The sequence below is a fragment of the Mya arenaria genome, chromosome 12, assembly GCF_026914265.1.
Source record: "Mya arenaria isolate MELC-2E11 chromosome 12, ASM2691426v1".
Taxonomy (NCBI): Eukaryota; Metazoa; Mollusca; class Bivalvia; order Myida; family Myidae; genus Mya; species Mya arenaria.
The window spans coordinates 16,297,390-16,322,639 of record NC_069133.1 but is presented as its reverse complement, the minus strand read 5'-3'; the positions used below and the strand labels follow the sequence as shown (position 1 = coordinate 16,322,639).

Genomic DNA, 25,250 nt, shown 5'->3' with positions numbered 1-25,250 from the left:
TTTGGAAAATTGATATTATCTAAATAAACAATTAAGATAACAAAGACATACTAGTGAATGCCTAATGTTTTCCTACATTAAACGAACACAACCCGCTGTGAGTTGCTTACAGAATAATATGAGACTCATCGCGCTTTATTAGTTTTTTAAGCGTATAATTGCTTTTAAGTTGACTTATTGAGTATTTCAATTAAACGACATTTAAGGAAGCAATATTAAAAAGATGTATGGCGATATCACTACAAATGCGAAAAGTATGTGTTTCCAAGCAATACAAACTAAAAATGTAATGTCGCCATCATCATGGCCATTGTCTGGACCAATCTATTCGACATTATTTATATGCAATCGACGATATTATTTAAATCAATTTATTGTGCTTAAGTGTCACGTCCACACGGCGATGAGGTTAACATAAACTATAATAATAGCCGAATATACAATCTACCGCGTGCACGTTAAAAAACGAGGTTTTAATGAGAAACCGTGATATCTTTGATCGACGATAATTATTACTTCTCACACTTGTTGTCACATGTTCTCGATGATGAAATGGTGTCAATGTTAGAAAGAAATATCTAAAACGTTGTTACTACATGCACCCTTCTGTATACAAATTTCTACGATTATTGAAATCAAATGATAGGAATGAATGAATGAAGCTAGCTTTGTATATTAAAGTAGCTCTTGTTATTCGAAATAATTTGTTGAATGTTGAAATATAAATGTTTAGTTCAGTTGTTACATGTTCTATCTACACGTTGACATGTTATATGAAAATATAAACGTCTATGTAGACGACGTACATTGTACAAGTCTTAATAAAAAAGTCTGTCTGTCTGTCTGTCTGATGAAAGTTAAGATCGCGAAATGTACAATCTGGCGTTCACACGTGAAATAATGAAGTTTTAATGAGAAATGCAGATTTGCAGATAGCACTTGCTTACCGAATAGATGTTTTCCAGAGCAACTTTGAAAGAAATACGCCGTTAAGACGGCGCTTTCTGCAAATATTTCAAAATCTTAACTACCTTCAAACAAATCGATCATATTTTGTCTCTCGTAAATATACAAATAGCACGCGCTAGCCTCATTTGAACATATTAATAAATTAATAAAGCATACGGCATAAATTACAGCAAATTGCTATTTGCCAGTTACTCTCTGCTGTAAGGAAACAGTCGCATCAATCATGTGTTTCTGAATTACAAATGTTTTAACACACTGTGAACTGTGAACTGTTATTAACAATCGTTACAAGTGTTTCAGCAGTAAATTTAATATTAAAATCACATCATAACCATTCTCGCTACATTAACAACATTCGAAACATTAACGACACTGGTTTTCATATTCTCGCAACAATAACCACATTCGAAACATTCAAACCACTGACAAAGAAAATTCTCGCGACATTAACAACATTCGAAACATTAACGACACTGGTTTTCATATTCTCGCGACATTAACAACATTCGAAACATTAACGACACTGGTTTTTATATTCTCGCGACAATAACCACATTCGAAACATTAACAACACTGGTTTTTATATTCTCGCGACAATAACAACATTTGAAACATTCAAACCACTGGCAAACGAAATTCTAGCGACATTAACAACTGGTTAACCACATTCTCGCGACATCAACAACAGTCGCAACATTAACGACATTGTCGAATGTTGCAATTGTTGCAAATTTTGAGAATGTTGCGAATCTCGTCGATATCTCGAATGTCGGTAACGTCGCTAATATTACGAATTAAGGCAATGTTGTGAAGTTTGCTCAGAGCATAAACATCAAATGTCGCGAATTCTGTGTGCTGTTATATCTGAATACCAAATGTCGTCTGTTTAGCCAATTTCACACACAAAATAAATATATAAAGTTAACATTATGCCTATAGCAACATTTATTGAAGGTACACGTTCTAAGACTTAATGTCGAAAACGAATATGTTTAAACCTTGTTGAAATGGAATTGTTTTACTCACTTTGATGAACAAGCACCAAACAGCAACTGGCAGATTATTCGTTTGAACATATTTTTGTCAATTCAAGCTTAAAGTCAATCAAATTCCACTAACGTAAACGTTATGTTTTTCTTTATTGAAACGAGAATTTTGTTCACATTTCACAGGAAACTAACTAGTAGATATCTGACCCTATAAAACGTCAAGTCCCTTTAAAAGCACGCCTTTAAAACACTACAAACGCATTTATATGCATAATTTTTTCCTCATAACAGTTCGCTGAAATGATAAATACAAAACTGCCATTCTCGACTTGTCTGCAAAGTACAATATAAACACATATCGCCCATTTTACGACAATCAGACGGAAAAAATCCCGAGATCTGCATCTGCCACAAAGTGTTCGTGATTTACTGAGCGCTGCTTGCATTTCTGATAAAACTCTGTGATAAAGTCTAGATGCATATGATTACAGGGGTCAATGTACCCATGGTTTATTTAAAGATTTCTGAGAAACGAAACACAAACAATGATGAAATCATACACTGACCAATGCAAAAGTGAATACTAAACCACATGCAGTTGACCATTACACGCCATTTTCACAGTACATGTATTATGAGCAGATATGTTACACTGTGTTTTTGTTTTCTCTTTTCTATCATTAGAAATTCAAAATGATAAATATTCGGTTTCTTACTGTTTGGTTAATCATTTTATGTGTTTAAAACCATAAACACTGGAAAATAACATTCAGTGTATTGCATATTTTGATAAATGTTTTTATCTGAAAGATTAAAATCTTTCTGATGACTTTTTGTTATCAACTCTATCCAGACCTCGAGTATCAAAGTAAAGGTGTATAAAAATAAATACAGATTTTGGGACTGACTCTTGGTTGTGTCAGAGAAACTACAGCGTCATGTGAACTACAGCGTCACGGAAACTACAGCGTCATGGAAACTACAGCGTAACAAATACTACATCGTCACGGAAACAACAGAGTCACGAAAACGTCAGCGTCATGGAAACTTCAGCGTCACAAATACTACAACGTCATGGAAACTACAGCGTCACGGAAACTACAGCTTCACGGAAACTATAGCGTCACAGATTCTACAGCGTCACTGCAACTACAGCATCACGGAAGTTACAGCGTCACGGACATTACAGCGTACCGGATACTACAGCTTCACCAAAACTACAGCGTCACGGAAACTACAGCGTCACGGAGGTTACAGCGTCCCGGATACACAGCTTCACCAAAACCTCAGCGTCCCGGGTACCACAGCTTCACCAAAACTTCAGCGTCACGGAAACTTCAGCGTCACGGAAACGACAGCGTCACGGAAACGACAGCGTCTCGGAAACGACATCAACGTTTTGCATCATCCTTGTGACTTTATCAGTAACAGAGAGATCTCAATAATTTAGCGTGATCAATATTCCCAGATATTCTTCAAACCCAGAAAGAAATATTAATTATGAATTGGTTGATAGTGATACATATTGATCTGTAATTAATGCAGCACGGGCACTAAACTGTCTTTTTTTGTCTCACAAAATTTATAATTCTATAGATTTGACACACCATCTATATTTTTCTTTTCTTTTGTGCAACGTCTTACATGTTAAATATAGGGCAACATTTAACTCAATATTTCGATTTTTTTTTATATTACAATTGATCAAAAGTTCCAACATGAACAAACTAGAAAATGTATAAAGAACCTATGCCTCTACTCCATTTCTAATACTTTCTGAACCAATCAATTGATACAAATCACAATTTAAATAGTATTATACTTATAAATACTTTTTCCTACATTATGATGTTTACTTGACCTATCTAATGTCATAGATAGATATGTCTATGTATGAAAAGATCTCATATCACAGCATAACGTTGAAAATACCCCAGTTTGGGACACCGTACAAGCATATTGAACTTGAACTGTTATAAAAAACAGTATACCAGAGGATTAATTATTACATCACTTGGGATTATGCTTAAAACCGATCTGAACAACAAATGCGATACATATAGCCGTAAGTTTGTAAAAACTAGGCGTTACTGGCCCAATTACCTAAACTACGAATGACCTCCTTATTCAGTCATGGGCTTCGAGAACATATCAGGTGAAGTGAACAGGTTGGATATCGGCAACAAGAGAAACTATTGATGTTTGCACTTAGGCTCGAGATCAACAGAAGTTTATTTTTATCACCGTCATAAATGTGCACAAATGTTTCATCATACAACAAATGCTTAAACTGTAAAACATTTAATATAGTTTATGGTTTCCACTAATACCCAACCGTTGTAGATAACACGAACTGTTAATCTGAGTATTCAATTTCTAAACCTCTAATACACCCAGCAGAACTATCGACATGTGTGGAACGATTATTTGATTATATAGCTCAATGTCAAAAGATAGGCCCATTTTACTGATAAGCCTGAAGAGATTTAAAAAAACAATATCTTCATATGACAAAACTGGCAGATTGATAAAACGACGCATAAACAGTCATCAGTTGTTTTAAAATGCTTTTATCGGATGATGATAGTTCATGCTACTTGTGTTGTTGTAGTTTAAAAAAGAAGATACAAAAGCGATGAAAAAGTGATGATGATTATTATTATTTCGACTACGACGATGACAAAAACTATGACGATGATGATGTTAAAGTTGCCAGTAGTGGCGGTGAATGGGGTGGCTTTAATGTTGTAAATGATAACATTACCTTTAATGGATATAAACTGACAATTGCTAATCAATTGTTTGCTTGTAAACCTCGTAATTTTGGTGCATGTCTATGAACGGCAGCCATTGGATTTCCAAGACTGCACATATCTTAGATCTTACGATGATGAGTTAGAACGATCATATGCATACTTGACTGGCACTCATCATAGTCGTGTATACATATGTAAAAATGTTCTCATCAATACGATATCTGTATGTGTAGATAGAGATCTCATGATTGAGAGAAATACTACACATGCTACAAGCAAATACATCAAACATCCTTATCCTTATTCAAATACTTGCCAGGATTAAGTAGTCAGCATATAGTAATATCAAAGAAAGAGTTCACACAAGAAGTATGTCACTACGTGTAAGAATCCAAAACTTATTTCACTGTTCAGAGTTTCTTTTACAATAAATAAACGAACAAATATACTCCAAGTATGTTCACAAATCATACTTTATATATATATACTCCCAGTCTTAAATAAAATAATAGTGAATAGTGTGCGCATGTCAAATCCAATAAACGAACAAATTTACACCGTAGTATGTACACAGTAATACACTTCCAAAGACCTTTACAAAAATGCTGGTACTATTAGCACTCTCATTGCGCCAAATCCACTCTGCCATTCAAAAGTGAGTATCGGTAAATCACGGGAGTGACAGTGTAACGGTTGTTGTACACGTGGAACACGTGCTGTACCGCTCTAGTCCTGATTTCGCGTATAAATGAGGACGTAAACAGACATGTACCTGTATTATTAGAGCCACTTACTGTCGGCTAAGAAGCTAAACTGTATGCCACACACATGTAAAAAGTCTATCCTAAGACTCCAGTTTCAAAACATGCACTTTATACCTCAGGGTCAGTGAATGAGCTTCTCAGGTATTAACACCATGGACGAATATAAACAATTCATTCAATGTTGGAAAGCTTTCTGAAGAACAGAAAACTATATTAACGAACAATTAAGATAACACATATTGCTATCTCCCAATATTTCCTTTCACATTACAAGGCATTAGTACAAACAGAATGTCGAACTGTATTTTGACAGGGAACATGCACTTATGCATGCACTGTTCCATCTCCTGTGATGCTGGATTTATTTTAACGTCCACTCATATGCAAGCAATACAGCAAAGCAACATTTAAAAGATCAACTCCCTAAATAAAAACCGATGCGTTTAAATACAATCTGGTATCCTATAACATTAAAAACCACTACTCAATTTTCGTCTACATTTGTTGTGTCCTCATCCGCAAAAACACGACCATCACCAGCATAGTCAAACTGTCATTATAACTCCTACGTTTGACTTCTGAATTGTACCGTAGAACTTAATAAGTGACTTGAGCTGTCAGCCTGACCACAATGAGGAAATGAACCTCCTGTCGGAGAACCTTTGACATTTGCCCTAATCAGTGTGTTTACAATCCGGTAAGAAACAGTTATGAAAGGATTATTTTGTTGTTCTTTACGTAGTGAAGACGTAAACCAACACGTCCTTTAGAGGTTATAGTATCAGTATCATGTAGTCATTCAACAATGATGGCTTGACAAGCATGCGGAAAATATTCACAGGAACAATGGTATTAACCGACATAGCATTAGTCATGCACATACAGTAAATTCTGGTAATTTCAGCCCTCGTTTGAAGACAATTTATTACATGACGACAGTAGAAAGGTAATCTAGAATTCCAGACGAGAGCCTGTAAGCAATTGTAAACTCTAATAACAACAGATACAGGATATGTGTTCCTCAAACTAACTAATGAAAGTTATGATTAGCACCGACAACTAATATTTGTATGATAACAATGCCAATTAGGATGCGTAAGTGGTTGGACATTCGGAAAATGAACCAGATTGCATAAGTCCTGGGTGTCTCATCACATTTGGTGTGTTTTCGTAACAGTGAGTGAAATAAATCAATTGAAAAAAATTGTAAAATCTGTCCGTTAAAAATTTGCTTCTATACATTTCTGTTACGAATAATAAACTCCTGCATTACTTTGTCTACGCTCTATCTCTGTTCTCTAATCATCTGATGTGGAGTTTTCTTTTATTAAATCAGAGACAAAATAACGAACATTTGGGAAAATCTATGTTGCAGAGTCGCTCACTTAACTGCCATGTAATTGAAAGACATTCAGGTCAAAATCTTAACAGCCAATTAGAGCTGTAAGTAAAAATAAATAAATAAGATTATTCGGCAATTGTTTTACGGATATTCAATGAAATGTGCAGAAAAGGTCAAGGCAAGGTGGATGCAATGCACATAATGTTAATAAACACAACCAGGTGAAGTGCCTTACTGATATCAAATACGTTTCAGTATTGTAAAGGTTCAATGGAAACAATTGACGAAGGAGTGTTTAAGATCTTTGGTGCAGAATTTATGATAACAATGCCGATACACTTGTTTGTTCATATCTTTATGATTGATTTTCGGAAGAGATGTGTGGAATAAATTCATCAGATATATGCGTTTATAAACAGAATGACCACAAACAAGGCTTTTAAAACAAATCAGTCTATAGTTTAATGGTCAGTTATAATACAATTTGAAAGATAGATGAATGGTATACGATTTGGTATCTTTAATAATTGGGTAGGCTGTCACTTCACTGATTTACGAGAACGTACGACACATTAACTTCTGTAGTATACACGGATGAATTCGACATGGCCATTTAATCTTCATTTGATTTCACCTAAGCCTTAAGCACATATTTTATGTTTAAGGCAATCGAAAACTGTATCGTTCTTAGTCGATTTCTTTTACGATTTTGGAATAAAAAATCTTTGGTCGCAAACAGTAATTTTTGTATTACTTTAAATTGACAAAACCCTGTTTGGGCATTTGCCGTTTAATTATTTCTGGTATCATTGAACGATAGCTTTATTATTTATAATCTTTAGACAAAAAATAGTCGTGAACGTGCATCATATATTGATTGTTTATGTTATCATATTTCTCTATCTTTAATACGTTTCTTTGCCTTTTTCTTTAAACGTTAACTTAAGATTTTCGCATTGTTGAGAATGTTCTCCACTGTATGGGTTTGTGTACGGAATAGCTACGTAAGCACCTGACAGAACTGGTGTAATAAATAACAATTATGATGAAATGTGACCTTATATGGCACATAATGTCTTAGTCTATATATTGTTGAGTATAAGTTTTAACAAGATACAAGAGTACTTACTTATTTTGAGTATATATCGTGGTTGTTACATCCATAGAAATAGAGTAAAAATTAACATTAAGACTTAAAAATTAAACTAACTTAAGGTAGTATATGAAACCATTGTACAAATATTTAAGTAAAAACGTAGCCTTAAAGTTTAAACGGTAAGATACTACTACTATCACCGAATGGTGAATGTTTGTATTGACTAGTCAGTTGAAATATTAATCCTACATCTTCACACAATAATCAGGAGCAGGTTATCGTGCGCATGGCGAGAGATACAGAGCAGCGCCATACCTTGCGCACGCGCTGTTGGAGATCGCTGTTCGAACCGAAAAAAAACCTATAATATGAAATTGATTTGTGTTATTTATAAACTTCATAATGCAAAAAAGTGCAATATCGTAGATAACCAGCGCGATTTTTTTTATAAAACCTTGAACAATGAGAGTTCCGTTCACAGTAATTATTCCTTTCATACACAATTTCTTCCTTTTTTAAAGGTCGTTTTGTAAGCTATCTAAGAGACCAACGAAGTATACAATGTCAAATTTAAATGATTGATGAATTTAAGGCCGGATGAAACTCAATATGCGAACTGACATTTGAACCACCCCAATATTATTGAGCACCTTTTGAAAAAGTATGCAACATGTTTCATAGGTACGAATATTATCGAGTTATATTTTTTAATGTTTGTATGTTGGCTCATTTTTCGCATATGCGCGGCGAATTGGTAAAAATGCGTGCAGTCGACATTGTGGAAAAGAGCCCATTAAAGGGAAAAATATAGTTGTAGCAAAAGCAGTGTTTTATTTCGCATAAGCAACTTACAAAGTTTATAGCGATAACATAAAACATGTTTACGATTTAATTCATTTTAGAAAAATGTAAAATAGAGCATAAGTTTGTACAAATAACCCAGTCATGTTCTTATTTTCCTTGCAAAAATATATATTTAGAAACATCGATTAGATCCGGTCTTCATATTAATGACATTAGTTTGTGTAAAGAAGGCAATCTGCAATAGTAAGACTTTACACATTTCAAATGTAATTCTCTATATGCTAGAAATACCTAAAAGTAATCTAATTCTATAACTTGCATAAAACAATAAACAAACGATCTTTTGTCTTCAGAGGTATAATGGAACCTTTTTTAATGGCCAAATTATGAGCAAGCATCCTGTATTTCGTGAAGGGGTATCTATATTTCAGAATATCCATGTTATCAAAGTATGCTTAAATGGATAATTATTATCAAATCTGCTTATTCATATATATATTCTTATTAATGTTCTTGAAACTTTATTCTAATTCGAAGTGCTTATTTTGTGCCATTGGATGTAAAATTGTGATTAGCATCATTTTCAAGCATCATATAAACCTTTCTCAGAATGCTATTTTCGCGGCAGTTCAATATCTAAATCCTTTATTTAATCATTCTATTTTTTTTCTAAAAACAATAAGTGGTACTTTTCCTAATTCTCAATCCATTTTAAAACCTCCTCATACTTCCATGGGTTTGGTGGATATATCATTTAGACAAAGGTTAAGTTAACAGGTTGCAAATCAGCAACACGAGAAACTATTGACACTATTTTTCTTAAAAATGTTTTCATACTTAGTCTACATATATAACGATGATGATGTACATTCTATTTCTGTATTTGTAAATGAAAAATATACAAAGACGATGAATAAGACGACGGCGATTGTGATGATGATGATGATGATGATGATGATGATGATGATGATGATGATGAAAATGAAGATAAAGATGAAGTTGAAGATGATGCTGCTGCTGCTGATGATGATGAGGGTGCCAGTAGAGACTGTGGATATGGTGTTGTTAATGTTGTTGATGATAACATTACTTGCTGTGGAAGTATAAACTGACAAATTGTGATCGGCGTGTAAACAACGTAATCCTGGTGCACGCCAGCCAGCAAATTTCAAAGATTGTCTGATATCTTTGATCTTTCAGTTGAGTTAGAACGATATGCATTATGGACTGGCAATCGTCATAGTCGTGTATACTGTATACATTTGTTCAAATGTTCTCATCAATACAATATCTATACGCGTAAATAGAGATCTCATGATTTAGAGAAATACTACACATGTTACAAGCAAACACATCAAATTCCTTATCCAAATACTTACCAAGATTTAGTAGTCGGCATAGAGAAGAAGCAAAGAAAGAGATCACACCAGAATTATGCCACTGCATGTAAGAATCTAAGAATTATTTCACTGTTTAGAGTTTCTTTTACTATAAACATACGAACAAATATACTCCTACATACATACATAAATCATACTAATACACCCAATCTTGAAACAAATACTAATAATTAGTCAAATTCAATTTACGAACAAATATAAACCATAGTATGTACACCGTCATACACTTCCAAGGACCTTTACAAAAATGCAAGTACCATTATCACTCTCCGTGCGCCAAATTCACTCTGCCATTCAAAAGTGAGTATAGGTAAATCACGGGAGTGACAGTGTAACGGTTGTTGTACACGTGGAACACGTGCTGTACCGCTCTAGTCCTGATTCCGCGAAAGAATGAGGACATAAACAAACATGTACCTGTATCATTAGAACCACTAACTGTCAGCTAAGAGATTTAAATGTATGCCACACACATGTTAATCTTCTAACCCAAAACTCAAAACATGCGCGTTGTACCTAAAGGCTAGTGTATGAACTTCTGAGATTTATGAAAAGAATACCATTTCTTGGTATTCATGACTTTCCCTTCATTTTGTTCAGTTAAGAAGTCAGTATTTTAATGGCTCGTAATAGGTTATTATAAATATATAGAGATACAAATGTATATCATTTCTATAATTACAATACAGTTACCGTTTTGAAAGAGTATCAGTATAATTTAAATACATAAACTGATAAAGGTTTAAAATGAAGAATTTGCAGCGGTACTTGATATGCCGAATACCAAGTATTGAAGTATTGAAATTTGTATTTTAATAAAAACAAATTGAGAAAAAATCAATGCAAGTTCCATACTCAGTTTGTGTTGTTGATGTGTTTTATCTTACAATTAATTAATGCATCGCTTGTGAAATATCACCATAAACAAATATAAACAGTGTGGACAGGTAATAACTATTTTCTTTCAATGTTAAAGAGGTGGAAAGCCTTCTCAAGTCAACAAACTGAAAAGTAACCATGACTTTCATCGCTAGGTATTCTAAACAGAAAACTATCTTAACGAACAATTAAGATAACACATATTGCTATCTCCAAATGTTTTCTTTCACATTACAAGGCATTAGTACAAACAGAATGTCGAAATGTATTTAGACAGGTAACATACACTTATGCATGCAGTGTACCATCTCCTGTGATGTTTAATTTCTTTTAACGTCCGCTCATATGCAACTAGTTGTGGACAGCATTGCAACATTTAAAAGATCTACTCCCTAAATTTAAACACATACGTTTAAATGCAATCTGGTATCCTATGACAATAAAAACCATTTCTTAAATTTCGTCTACATTTATTGTGCCCTAATCCACAATCACAACCAGCGGCCAAACTATCATTATATCTCCTACCAATGACTTGATTGGTTCTGAAACGTACATATGAACTTTTAAAGTGACTTCAGCGGTCAGCTTTTCCACAATAAGAAAATGAACCTCCTTTCGAAGAACCCTTGACATATATGTGCTAATGAATGAGTAAACAACCCGGTTGAGGACGGTTATGAGAGGATTATTATTTTGTCCTTTACGTATAATAGGATACCAGTTATGACACAAAGCAACATATCATTTAGAGCTCATGGTATCAGTATCACGTGGTCGTACAACAATGAAGTCTATACATCCGTGCGGAAATTAATCACAGGAACAATGGTATTAACCGACATAGCATTAGTCATGCACATACAGTAAATTCTGGTAATTGCTGCCCTCGTTTTTAGACAATTCATTTCATGACGACAGTAGAAAGGTAATCTAGAATGCCAGACGAGAGCCTGTGAGCAGTTGCAAATTCTAATAACAACAGATGCTGGATATGTGTTCCTGCAAATAACTTCTGGAAGTTATGATTAGCACCGAACACTAATATCTGTATCATAACAATGCCAATTAGGATGCGTAAGTGGTTGAAAACGATAGTCGTATTCGGAGGAGATAAACAAGAACATGTTTCTAAATTCGATGCCTTAAAAACGTTTAAATGTTATGCAGGTAGATTTACATCATCAAAAGTGCAAACATAGGTCAACATAGCATTTGGTCATCGTTACAATAGAGAAAAATATACCAGAATGTTCATGTTAGTCTACCAAATATAATTGCTTTGCTAACCTATATACATTGATGTTAGTCTGCCACCATATTATTATTATGCTAAAATATTAACTTTTATATGAGACTGCCACGTTATTATTGTCATGGCATATGTCCAACCATTGTCGCGGTTTTGTGTTGTAATTTGTTCAATCATTTCCCTCTTGGTCCTCCAAAAGGACTGGTCTTATTTTATAAAGTCAGACATAGAAATAAATTTGGAACACAATTCATGTTTCAATGACATTACGTCATCGCAAGTTAAAATTAGAGCTCTATTTCTAATAATTATCAATACAACTATCCGAAAAGCGTAACTAACGCTATTGAAAACGGAACAAATCAGGCTTTGATACAGACAATTATGTCCGGATCGCCTATAATTGCTGTTTGGTGTGTTTTAATACAGTAAGTGAAATATCTCATTTGAAGCAAATCGTTGCCAACATAATACCTGTGATTGAGTCCCTTTAAATTAAACTTCTGTACCTTTCTGTTTAGAATAATGAACATCCTCATTGCTTTGTCTACGCTTTATTTCTGTGCTCTTATCATCTTGATGATGTCCTGGAGTATTCTCTTATTCAATCAGAGACAAAATAGCTTACATTGAGAACTAGTGGCAGAGTCGCTTTCTGAACCGTTAAGAAACTGAAAGCGATCCAGAAAAAACCCCCAACCTTTACAGCCTATTAAGACTGAAAGTAAAAAAGTAATTTAAGATAACTTGGCAATCATTCTAAAAGAATGGTTACTTTAGTTAAGTGTGAAAACGCATACTTTCGCTTCCTAGTATGTTAAAAATGTGAACATGCCTCTGATGATAATGACATTTTGGCACGCTTCAACAATTAACACCTTGCACTTACGTCATAGGGCACACTCATACAACTATTTGATACAAAAATGCTAATTTCTTTGTTTTTACCCTTTTCTGTGTGATTTATATCTACTTAATAATTCACTCATGGACTTTTGATAAGGTATACAATTCGTTTTTGCTGTCATTGTCAAAATTCTAAATTGTATTTTGGACATTTCACTAGCGAAGGTAATTATAAAACTGTTAACGGATAACCGATAGTCAATGAACTGTTCAGAATAGGTCAAGGCAAGGTGGATCTCATGCACGCGATGTGAATATAAACACAACCAGATGAAGTGGTATACAGATATCAAGTTCTTTACAGTATGGTAAACGTTCAATAGAAAAATTGACGAAGGAGTGTAAAACATCTTTGGTGCAGAATTTATGGTAACAATGCCGGTACACTTGTTTTTTCATATTTTTATGATTGATTTTTGGAAGACATTTGTGGAAAAAGTACATCAGATATAAGCATTTATAAAGATAATGACCACAAACAAAGCTTTAAAACAAACCAGTCTATAGTTTAATGGTCAGTTATTGCACACTATGAAATATAGATAAATGATATACGATTGTGGTATCTTTAATAACCACATGCGCCTCTAGGTTACCACTTCACTGATTTACGAGAAAGTACGTCACATCGACTACTGTAGTATACATGGCTGCATTTAGCAAGGTCATTTAATCTTCATTTGATTTCACCTAAGCCTTAAGCACATATTTTATGTTAAAGGCAATCGAAACCTGTATCGTTTTAAGTCAAATACCTCTACGTTCTTGAATAGAAAATCTTTTGACGCAAACAGTGATTTTTGTATTATATGAATTGTCAAAACCCTGTATGGGCCTTTGCTGTTTAAATGTTTTTGGTATCATTGAAAGTTTTATTATTTATGTCCTGTAGAGAAAAAATAATTGTGAACTTTTTTCATCATATATTGATTGTTTATGTTCTTATTTCACTCTATCTATAATCGTTTCTTTGCCTTTTTCTTTAATCGTTGACTTGAAATGTTTGCATTTTTGAAAAAAAATCATCTCCATTGTATGGGTTTGTATGGAAGTACCTCATAGCACTTATATCATAAATAAAAACAATGATGAAATGTGTACGTATACAGCACATTAAGTCTTAGTCTATATTTTATTGAGTATTATTTTGAAACGAGCTACAGGGGTACTTACTTTCTTTTCATTATAAATCCTGGGTCTTGTTTCCATAAAGATAGTTAAAATTAACATTTAAACTTTAAATTAAACCAACTTAAGGTCGTATATCAAACCATTATACAAATATTTAAGCGAACACGTCGCCTTAAAGTTTAGACGGTAAGATACTACTACTTTCACCGAACAGTAAATGTTTGTATTGACTAGTCAGCTGAAATATTAATCCTTCATCTTCACATATTTATCAGGAGCAGGTTATCATTCATAGCGAAAGATACAGTGCAGCTCCATACCTTGCATCCGCGCTGTTGGAGATCGCTGTTCAAACAGAACAAATCCTATAATATGAAATTGATTTGTGTTATTTATGATACTTCAAAACGCAAAAAGTGCAAAATTGTAGACAACCAGCGCGGAAATAGAAATTTTGTAAAACCTTATACAATAAGAGTTCCGTTCACAGTAATTATTCCTTTCATACACAATTCTTTCTTTTTAAGGGTTGTTTTGTAAACTATCTAAGAGACAAAAGAAGTAAACAATGTCAAATTTAATTGCTTGACGAAATAAATTCCGGATAAAACTCCATTTGCGAGCTGACATTGTAACACCTCAATATTATAAAGATAATTTTTAAAGAATTTAAGCAACATATTTCATAGATCCGCATATTATCAGGTTATATGTTTAGGTTATCATGGAGGCTAATCTTTACCATTTCGTGTTTTCGCATATTCGCTGCGAATTGGCGAAAATGCAACCGAGCGAGAATGCGAATAAGAACCTGTTAAATTCCAAAACATCTAAATTCACTTGAAAAGAGTTATCAAAATGTGTGATCAATTTTTAAATTGCATAGCTCAATGTCAAACCATAGGCCTATTTTACTGATAAGCCGGAATAATCTTAATATTCAATGTCTTCATGGGTCAAATTTTTCAGATTTTTATTGCGAGGCATAAAACATCAGCATTGTAAAGCTGATTTAACTTGCTTCATCCATAATGATTATGAAAATAATAATGATGATGATGATGATGATGATGATGATGATGATGATGATGATAATAATAATAATAATAATAATAATAATAATAATAATAATAATAATAATAATGATGATGATGATGATGATGATGATGATGATGATGTTGATGATGTTGATGATGTTGATGATGATGATGACGATGATGTTCTAATCAATACGATATCTAAACGTGTAGATAGAGATCTCATGATTGAGAGAAAAACCATACATGTAACAAGCAGTACGTCTAGCTCCTAATCAAAATACTTACCAGGATTTATTTGTAAGCATGTAGTAGTATCAAAGAAATATATCACACCAGAATTATGTCACGTAAAAATGCAGTAATTATTTCACTGTTCATAGTGTCTTTTATTATAGATAAACGAATAAATAGTTATGCTCCAATGTATATTCACAAATCATATATAATTATATAAACCCCTAGTCTTTAAACAAATACTAGTGACTAGCGCATGTCAAATCCAATATACGAACAAATATACACCATAGTATGTGCACAGTCATACACTTTCACAGACCTTTACACACATGCTACTACCATTATCACTCTTACGGTGCCAAATCCACTTTGCCATTCAAAAGTGAGTATCGGTAAATCGGGAGTGACAATTTAACGGTTGTTGTACACGTGGAACACGTGCTGTACCGCTCTACTCCTGGTTCCGCGTAGGAATGAGGACATAAACAAACAAGTACCTGTATTGCTAGAGCCACTAACTGTCGTCTAAGAGATTTAAATGTATGCCACACATATACAAAACATCTTTCCTAAGACTCCAGTTTGATAACACGCGTATTGCATCTGAGGACCAGTGAATGGACTTCTGAGATTTATGAAAAGAATACCATTTCTTAGTATATATGACTTACCCATCATTTCGTTCAGTTGAAAGGTCAGTGTTTAATGGCTGATAAAAGGTTAATAAAAAGAGATACAAATATACATTTGTATATCATTTCTATAATTGTAATACAGTAACAATTTTGAAGGAGTACCAGTATTATTTAAAAACAATCACGTTAAAAATGCAGAATTTGCAGCGGTACTTGATATGTCCTATGAATAGGATTAATGAAAACAATAAAGTCGATTATTTTGACATGTTTTGAAACTTGTATTTTAATAAAATAATTTGAGAGAAAAAACCCCAATGCAATTGCCATGCTCATTTTGGGCTGTTGATGTGGTTTATCTAAAAATCACTTCATGTATGGGTTGTGAAATATTAACATTGAAGAATATAAACCTTGAAAAAGCCATATGAAGTTCAATAACCTCAAAAGTAACCGCGACCAGATTAATCATGTTCATCGAGAGATATTTTAAAGAGAAAATTAATAAACAATTAAGATAACTCTTGTTGCTATCTCCCAATACATTACACATTATTAGATATTAGTAAAAAAAACAGAATGCCAAATTGTATTTTGACAGGTAACATGCATTAATGCTTGTATTGAACCATCTCATTTGATATTATATTGCTTCTAATGGCCATTTAAATGCAAACCGTACTGGACAGCATCGCAACATTTAAACAGTTTTAAACACCGATACGTTTCGAAACGACTTGGTTCTTGTTATGACATTAAACACCATTCCAATTGTAACCTTTCACAATGTCGTCTGCATTCATTGCGTCCTTATCCGCAAACACAACCAGCGGCCAATCTGTCATTATAACTCCTACGATTGACTTGATTGCTTCTGATTGTACAGAGGGACCTTTTAAGTGACTTGAATAGTCAGCATGACCACACTGACATAATGAACCTACTTTCGAAGCACCCTTGACAAGTGTGCTTATCAATGTGTTTACAATCCGGTTGGAAACGGTTATGAGAAAATTATTTTGTTGTCCTTTAGGTATATAAGATACAAGTGATGACGCAAAACAACAACGCGTCCTTTAGAGCTCAGTATCAGTGTCATGTAGTCCTACAATAATGATGACTAGCCATGCAGGCGGAAAATATTTACAGGAACAAGGGTATTAACCGACATAGCATTAGTCATGCACATACAGTACATTCTAGTAAATGCTGCCCTCGTTTTTAGACGATTCATTTCATGACGAAAGTAGAAAGGTAATCAAGAATTCCAGACGCGACCCTGTAAGCAATTGCAAACTCTAATAACAACAGATGCAGGATATGTGTTCCTCAAACTAACTAATGAAAGTTATGATTAGCACCGACAACTAATATTTGTATGATAACAATGCCAATTAGGATGCGTAAGTGGTTGAAAGGGATAGTCGGATTCGAAGGAGGTAAACAATAACTTTTTTCGAGATTCGATGCCCTTGAACACGTTGGCATGTTATAAAAGTAGAAGACTTTCATAAAAAGTTCAAACATCGGGTCATCGTAGCAGTTGGTCTTCATTACATAGGAGAGAAAATGTACCAGATTGCTTTAGTACTGGGTGTTTTATCACTGTCTCTAGTCAAAGGTGTTACAGCTTCAACGTACAAAGTTGAACTTAACTTTTATATATATTCGTGTTATAATTTATCGTTCAAGCCAAACAATTGTCAGCATATGAAAGTTCATGTTAATCTGCCACGAAATGATTGTAATACCAATATATGAGGAATCATATCAGTCTGCCATGATATCATGGACATGCATGCCAACACATAAATTTTCATGAATGTTCGTCTGAAACGGAATCATTGTCATACCAAAATATTATTGTTCATGTTAGTCTACCACAAATCATTGATTTGCTGATCTATGCACATTCTTTCAATTTGTTCAATAGTTTTCCTCTTGCTTCTCCAAAAGGACTCGATCTCTTTTTATAAAGTCAGACTAAGAAAGAAATTGGGAACAGAGTGCTTGTTTCAATGACATTTCGTCATCAAAAGTTCAAATTAGAGCTTAAGAATTATTAATGCAACTATCCGAAAAGCGTAAGTATCGCTATTGAAAGCGAAAATATTCAGGTTTTGATGTTAACAACTATGTCCGGATCGCGTATAATTGCTGTTTGGTGTGTTTTCATAACAGTAAGTGAAATAACTCATATGAAGCAAACCGTTGCCAAAATTAAACCTGTGATTGAGTCCCTTTAAATTAAGCTTCTATACCTTTCTCTTAAGAATAATGAACACCCTCGTTGCTTTGTCTACGCGCTATCTCTGTTCACTAATCATCCTTTTATTCAATCAGAAACTAAACAACATAAATGGGAAGAGGTGTTTTGGCAAAAAGCTATGTGGCAGATTCGCTCGTTGAATTGCCACTTTTTTGAAAGCAGTCAGGTAAAAACCTTTACAACTAATCAGGCATGTAAGTTAACAGTTATTAGAAAAATATGTCGACAATTGTGATATAAGAACAGTTAATTTAGTTGAGAGTGAAAACGCAATCTATCGCATCTTAGTCTGTCAAAAATGTGAACATGCCTCTGATGATAGCGACATTTTGGCACACTTCAACTATTAACAGTTAGCTCTTACGTCATAGGACACACACATACCACTGTTTGATACAAAAATGCTAATTTCTTTTGCCTTAACCATTTTTTTGTGTTATTTATAGCTGTTTCACTAATGAAAACTGTGATGATATACACAACGAATGTTTTGCTGCCATCGTCAAAATTTAATATTGCATTTTCGACGTTTCATTTGCAAAGGTAATTATTAAACTGTTTACGGATAACCGATAGTCAATGAACTGTGAATACGAGGTCAAGGCAAGGTTGACCTCATGCACGCGAAGTGAATAAACACAACCAGATGAAGTGGTTTACATGTATCAAGCTCGTTTTAGTATTATAAATGTTCACTCGAAAGAAATGGCGAAGGGGTGTTAAAGATCGTTTGTGCAGACTTTGTGATAACAATGCCGATACACTTGTTTGTGCATATTTTTTATGATTGATTTTCGGAAGAGATGTGTGGACAAAATACATCAGATATGAGCGTTTATCAACAGAATGACCACAAAGACAGATTCTAAAATAAATCAGTCTATAGTTTAATGGTAGGTAATCATACAATTTGAAAGATAGATGAATGATAAACCATTGTGGTATCTTTATGAACTACATGCGCCTCTAGGTTATCACTTCCCTGATTTACGAGAACGTACGTCCTATTGGCTACTGTATTATACAAGGATGCATTCACCAAAGCCATTTAATCTTTATTTGATTTCATCTTAAGCCTTAAGCACATATTTTATGTTTAAAGAAATCGAAAACTGTATCATCCATAATCAAATATCCTCATCTTGAATAAAAAAAAATCAACAGTGATTTTAATATGTTCTAAATTTAAACTTTTATACTGACAAAATCCTGTCTGGGCCATTGCTGTTGAATTATGTATGGTATAAAGGTACATATGCAATATAAATATCCATTTGGGAATATTGTTTATGATTTTTGTGCACCATTAAGTGATGTTTATATTATCATATTTGACTATCCATAACATGTTTGTTTATTCATCATTTTCTTTAACTGTTTACTTCAAATTTTCGGATTGATGAAAATGTTTATCTCCATTGCCTGTATTGTAGTAATATACGCTATGGGTTCGTAAGTACCTGACTGATGTAATAAATAGTAAATTATGATGTAATGTGAACGTAAATAGAACATTGAAACTAAGTTTATATTTTCTAAATATAATTTTGAAACAAGATACAAGGGTACTTACTTATTTTAGTATAATTCCTGGGACTTATATCCATAAACAGAAACAAGTGACATTTAAACTTTAAATTTAACTAACACTTAAGGTAGTATATCAATCCATAATACAAACGTCGCCCTAAAGTTCACACAGTAGAATGCTACACTATCATCAAATGGTGAATGTTTGTAGTGACTAGTCAGCTGAAATATTAAACCTACATCTTCACACATTTATCAGTGCGCATAGCGAGAGATACAGAGTAGCACCCTACCTTTCGAATGCGCTGTTGGTGATCGCTGATCGAACAGAAAATATTCTTAATAATCCATAATGGATTTGTGTTATTTCGTAACTTTAAAATACAAAAAGCGCAAACGTGTAAAGATTTAGAACGTCTCAAACGTTTTCAAATCTTTATACAATTATTTAAGCGAACAATTTCGCCTTTATAAGTCCATATTACCACGATTAAACGAGTACAGAGCATGCATTACAATGAACTCATGCAGCAACCATACCAGAGCGTAAACTATCCCTAAATACCACCAGTAATCATTTCCAGTGCAAGTATTATGGCTTAATTTAGAATACAGCAACCATCACAGATGCCAATCGTAGTAATACGCTACAGTCCCAACGCTACGGGCTATTTACATGGAGATGATTTCTTGTCATCAGAAGATCTTGCAAATCGAAGAAATTGCAATTTTTCAATAACATTATCTTCGAACATTTAAATAGTCATCATCGAACAGAAAATGTCCATACTTTTATGATGTAAAGAGGAACCATCAGATGTAACAACTTAGTTTTAGATTTGTCTTATTGAGCTTTGCCTCTAATTGTTTCTTTGATGATGACTCGATGATTCACTGTTTTCTGTATTCCATAAGGGACAGCATAGTGCTGGCGCGTATTAAATACTGAAATATATGTTCATTGAGATCCTGAGAAGTGGTTGTTGAGTTTAAACATGACTCAACTCGTATTTTATTCTTCCAAAATCGTTGAAATAAATTTAAATACTTTGCATTCCAGCTGGCTTACGGATGTTGTTATACGATCCGTAATAGAGGGAGTCATTATATTTTTAAGTAGCATAAGGACACGACATATCAATTATCTTCCTTGTTCAACCCTGTTCAGTTACAATTATATACACTTAAAGCTATAAAAATAAAGATAACTTTATTAAAGTATCGCAATTTGATAATTATATTGTTTTTTTTATATATGTAACGTAATTTTGAGATTTGAAATGGCCACACGAGACCAGAATAAGCTTCAAAGCTTCATTCTCAAATTCTGTCGTGATTATTTCGTTTAGTGCATATCACTTGTCCATCTTTCACGTACTATTGCCTTAGTAAATCCTTTGATGACGCTCACACGTTGTATAAACGGAAATTAAAAACAACAAAAACAACAACAACAACAACAACAACTGTTTTCTGGCATAAAATAGTGGCTAATTAAAAAAGGCCAAAGCTATATATAGCAATTAGATTCCTCTTTTTATTCTGATTATCTAAAATACCGCTTACAATAAGATGATACGACATGGGTGAATTTAGTAACCGTATTTCTTCGAAAGCATATGTAATATTTGAGTCTGGACACGCACCAAGAGACTAAATCAATTAGTAAAAAGGCTTCTGATGCATGTTTGTTACATGCTGTAGGCAGCGAAAATATAATTGCCATTCACACATTTAGACTGTTTGCATGATAAAAACATCTGTTTTCCTAAGTGGGCACCCGTTCCCATAAAAGCGATAGTCCTAAAACAGCTAAAAATAAACCCAGGTGTGATTAGCTTTTACAACATAACAAACAAAGCATACTTTGTAAGACAAGCAATTCCTACTAGAACAATTTGTCACAATAGTATAGTTCTGCAAATACAACACGAGCGATAGATCATGGGGAACACAAATACACGGGAGCAAATATAAAACCAGCAAATTATCAAAACATCCAAGTGAATTCTATATCGAATATTAATCAAGCTGAGCTGTTATGATATATACATAGGCGGTGACCGTGGTAATTAGTGAAATTGAACCTATTCTCGTGCCCGGCACCTGGCGGATATTTATGTATTTTATTTTAGGTCAGTTTGTTCATTCTACGCTTGTCTTGGAACGTGTTATTCTAATAAGTGGTATATCCATTAAATGAGTGTTTATATCGCAGACAAATAAAACATGTTAATGTTCAACTAAAATATCTGGAGCAATAGGCCCTAACGTTTCGAAAACCTGTTATTTGTTACAGATTTAAGTATCGTTTATATAAATAAATTGATTATACCTGATTTTATACAAATAAATATATTTATCATTATAAACTGTAAAATAAAAAAAAATAATAAAAAATATCTTTCACATTTTACTAACCTCATGAGTCTTATATATTCCAAGCAATTCTTTCAATGTGTTCAGTCCCTATCAGCAATAATAAATAAAGATATGTAAAACTTGTTTCTTTAATTGATTCTTTATATGACTTTATTTCTTAATCATTTACCAGTTACAGAATATATCCCAGTACAACGTTAAAAAATTGAATACCTAACACAAAGAATGCATGAATCAGAGTAATTTGAATTTTAAATTCCATCAAGAATGCATTCTATATAACTTACTTACATCAATATGTATACACTATATGACATTTATGATTACTGGAGTGTGACAAGCGATATCACACGCACGTATCTTTTTATCAATAAAATGTTTTGAGTTTCATCATGTTTAATCTTCTGTAAATTTTATTAAAAATAACGTATTTGATTTCACAAAATAGCTTACGGATAATCGAATGCAGTGAGGAAGATTGCATTAATTACACTATAAGGAGTGTCTATTCATAACAGCATACATGAAACCACGAACTGAAAATGATCTTATCTCAAAGGGTAGGGTAAAATTATTATCAAATGCCATGAATCGAATGCTTTCGAACAAGTGCTTGTGACGACATCAATAAGAGTGTAAGGATATGACAAAAATAAGTGATTAATAAAATTTACTATATTGTCAAAATTGTATTATCACTGAATGAAATGATCTGATCTGAAGATTTTTGTTCAGTTTCATGTTGGTAATGGGGTGTTCCGATATCAGCCTAGACTCAAGACTGAAATGCCAGTGGTAATTGATTTGGAAATAAATCTTATAGTGACTGAAATTATTGACACAAGCGCAGGCGACGTTGATGTAAGAGAATGTCTTACAATTACAATATCAGTCTGGCTTAAATGGAAATTTGTATGAAGAGCGGAAATGCTTTTCTGATAAACAGCTAAGTATGATATAGTTTGGTGATGAGGAACACAATTGGTCCACTCACTAAAGCAATTGAGTGCTGCGAATAAACACTAACGAATATGTAATTGAAGTTATCGAGTAATTCAATATAGTCAAGCGATACATAAAATCTATTGATGACAAAATCTTCATTAAGTTATTGATAATTTTTTTCTGAAAACGTCGCAGTAATTAAAGCAAAGTATGATGTCCAGAGCATCAAGAACACCCGGAGCTTTCATGCCCACTGACATTTGATTCTGAAAACAGGAGACTAAGTCGGAACAGAACTATATGTCTCAAACATTCCAAGCTTTAGCAATGTTGAACCTCTGATGAATGAGAATTCAACATAAAGTGACGTGTTTAAAAAAGTACAAAACACATATCGCACTGTTTAGCACAATCAAACTGCACATCCTTCAAAAAGATCTGCATCACCCACAAAGTGCTCGTGATTTATTGGACGCAGTTTGCATTTCAGATGATTATCTGTGATAAACTCAAGCTGCATAATATTGAAGACAAAGAGGCTGGAGCAAAATGTACCCGAAAACTATCTAGAGATATCCAAGGAACTAAACACACACGGTCATTAATGATAAACTGGTCAATAAAAATGTCAATACATTTTAAAATTACAAGAATAAAACAATAAGGTTGATGCCAGATAATACAAAGTTACATTTGCATATAGTAGGTTTGGTAGTTTCTGGCATAATTCAAGACATGTACTGAATATAAAGAACACACATTACATACAGTTTTCAGTAAAGAAACTTTAAACCCAGCATATAAACTCCACATACTTATCAAGGGGCTGATCAGTAACATCATAGATGGACCTACTCACTAAACTATTGAATACACCTTCGTTCACCATTGGCTTCGTGAATATATCATCTACCCAAAAGTGAAGACCAGCAACTACACATGTAAGCACTTAAATACGATCCCCACTGAAAGTCATATTTGTCACTGCCAGAACTATGCACAAAGCTCCTTCATACAACAATGCTGGACAAGTAGAACTTTGTAAAATATGTAAGTACATGGAAACCAATACAATATTGTTGTAACTATCTTTTGTTTGTTTTGAGTTTGCCCAAATTTTATCTTTCCAACAGATGACCACAAACCCTTTATTACCAAGTAGAGCATTTCCAGATAAACATATACGTATACTTTATACAAAATCAGAATATCAAATTCCAAAAAATCTTTATTCACTCAACAGTTAAGGAAATAAGTTAAGCGATTCTTTAATTATATCGCTAAATGTCAAACGAAAGGCCAATGTTAATGATAAGCCTGAGAAGATTCAATGTCATTGAATGGTTTTTGGATCTATCTTATGAAAAATGTACTTTTGTAATAGTATCCTCCTAAACTTCCTTTTACATAGTATCCTCCTAAACTTCCTTGTACATAGTATCCTCCTAAACTTCCTTTTACATAGTATCCTCCTAAACTTCCTTGTACATAGTATCCTCCTAAACTTCCTTTTACATAGTATCCTCCTAAACTTCCTTTTACATATTATCCTCCTAAACTTCCTTTTACATATTATCCTCCTAAACTTCCTTTTACATAGTATCCTCCTAAACTTCTTTTTACATAGTATCCTCCTAAACTTCCTTTTACATAGTATCTTCCTAAACTTCCTTTTACATATTATCCTCCTAAACTTCCTTTTACATTAAGCATGCCATTCTCTCAAGCGAAACCAGCGATGAATTATCGATATCAATAACTCGTCAGTCAACTGTCATTAACACAACTTATATGACTGACTTGCTCGATTCTGAAGTGTTCCAAGTGAAATGTTGAGCGGTCGGCTTGACCACAATTATAAAAAACCTCCTTTCGAAGAAACACTTTCCATTGGAGCTAATAAATGTGCTTCAGATCCCATATG

General features: G+C 33.5%; 1 protein-coding gene across 10 annotated transcripts in view; it reads right to left on the bottom strand.

The window, feature by feature from the left end:
- Positions 1-25,250, bottom strand: part of LOC128212040 (uncharacterized) — a 125,274-nt gene that overhangs the window by 67,129 nt on the left and 32,895 nt on the right. The window contains exon 1 of one of the 10 annotated variants that reach the window (XM_052917282.1): positions 22,673-22,757. The exons of 6 other annotated variants lie outside the window; for them this stretch is intronic. The gene's annotated coding sequence lies outside the window, so the exon portion shown is untranslated. Of the gene's footprint in view, positions 1-15,613; positions 15,889-20,042; positions 20,155-22,420; positions 22,561-22,672; positions 22,758-25,250 lie in introns of those variants that run through there. 3 more of the 10 variants (XM_052917273.1, XM_052917278.1, XM_052917279.1) reach the window with 3 other exon arrangements.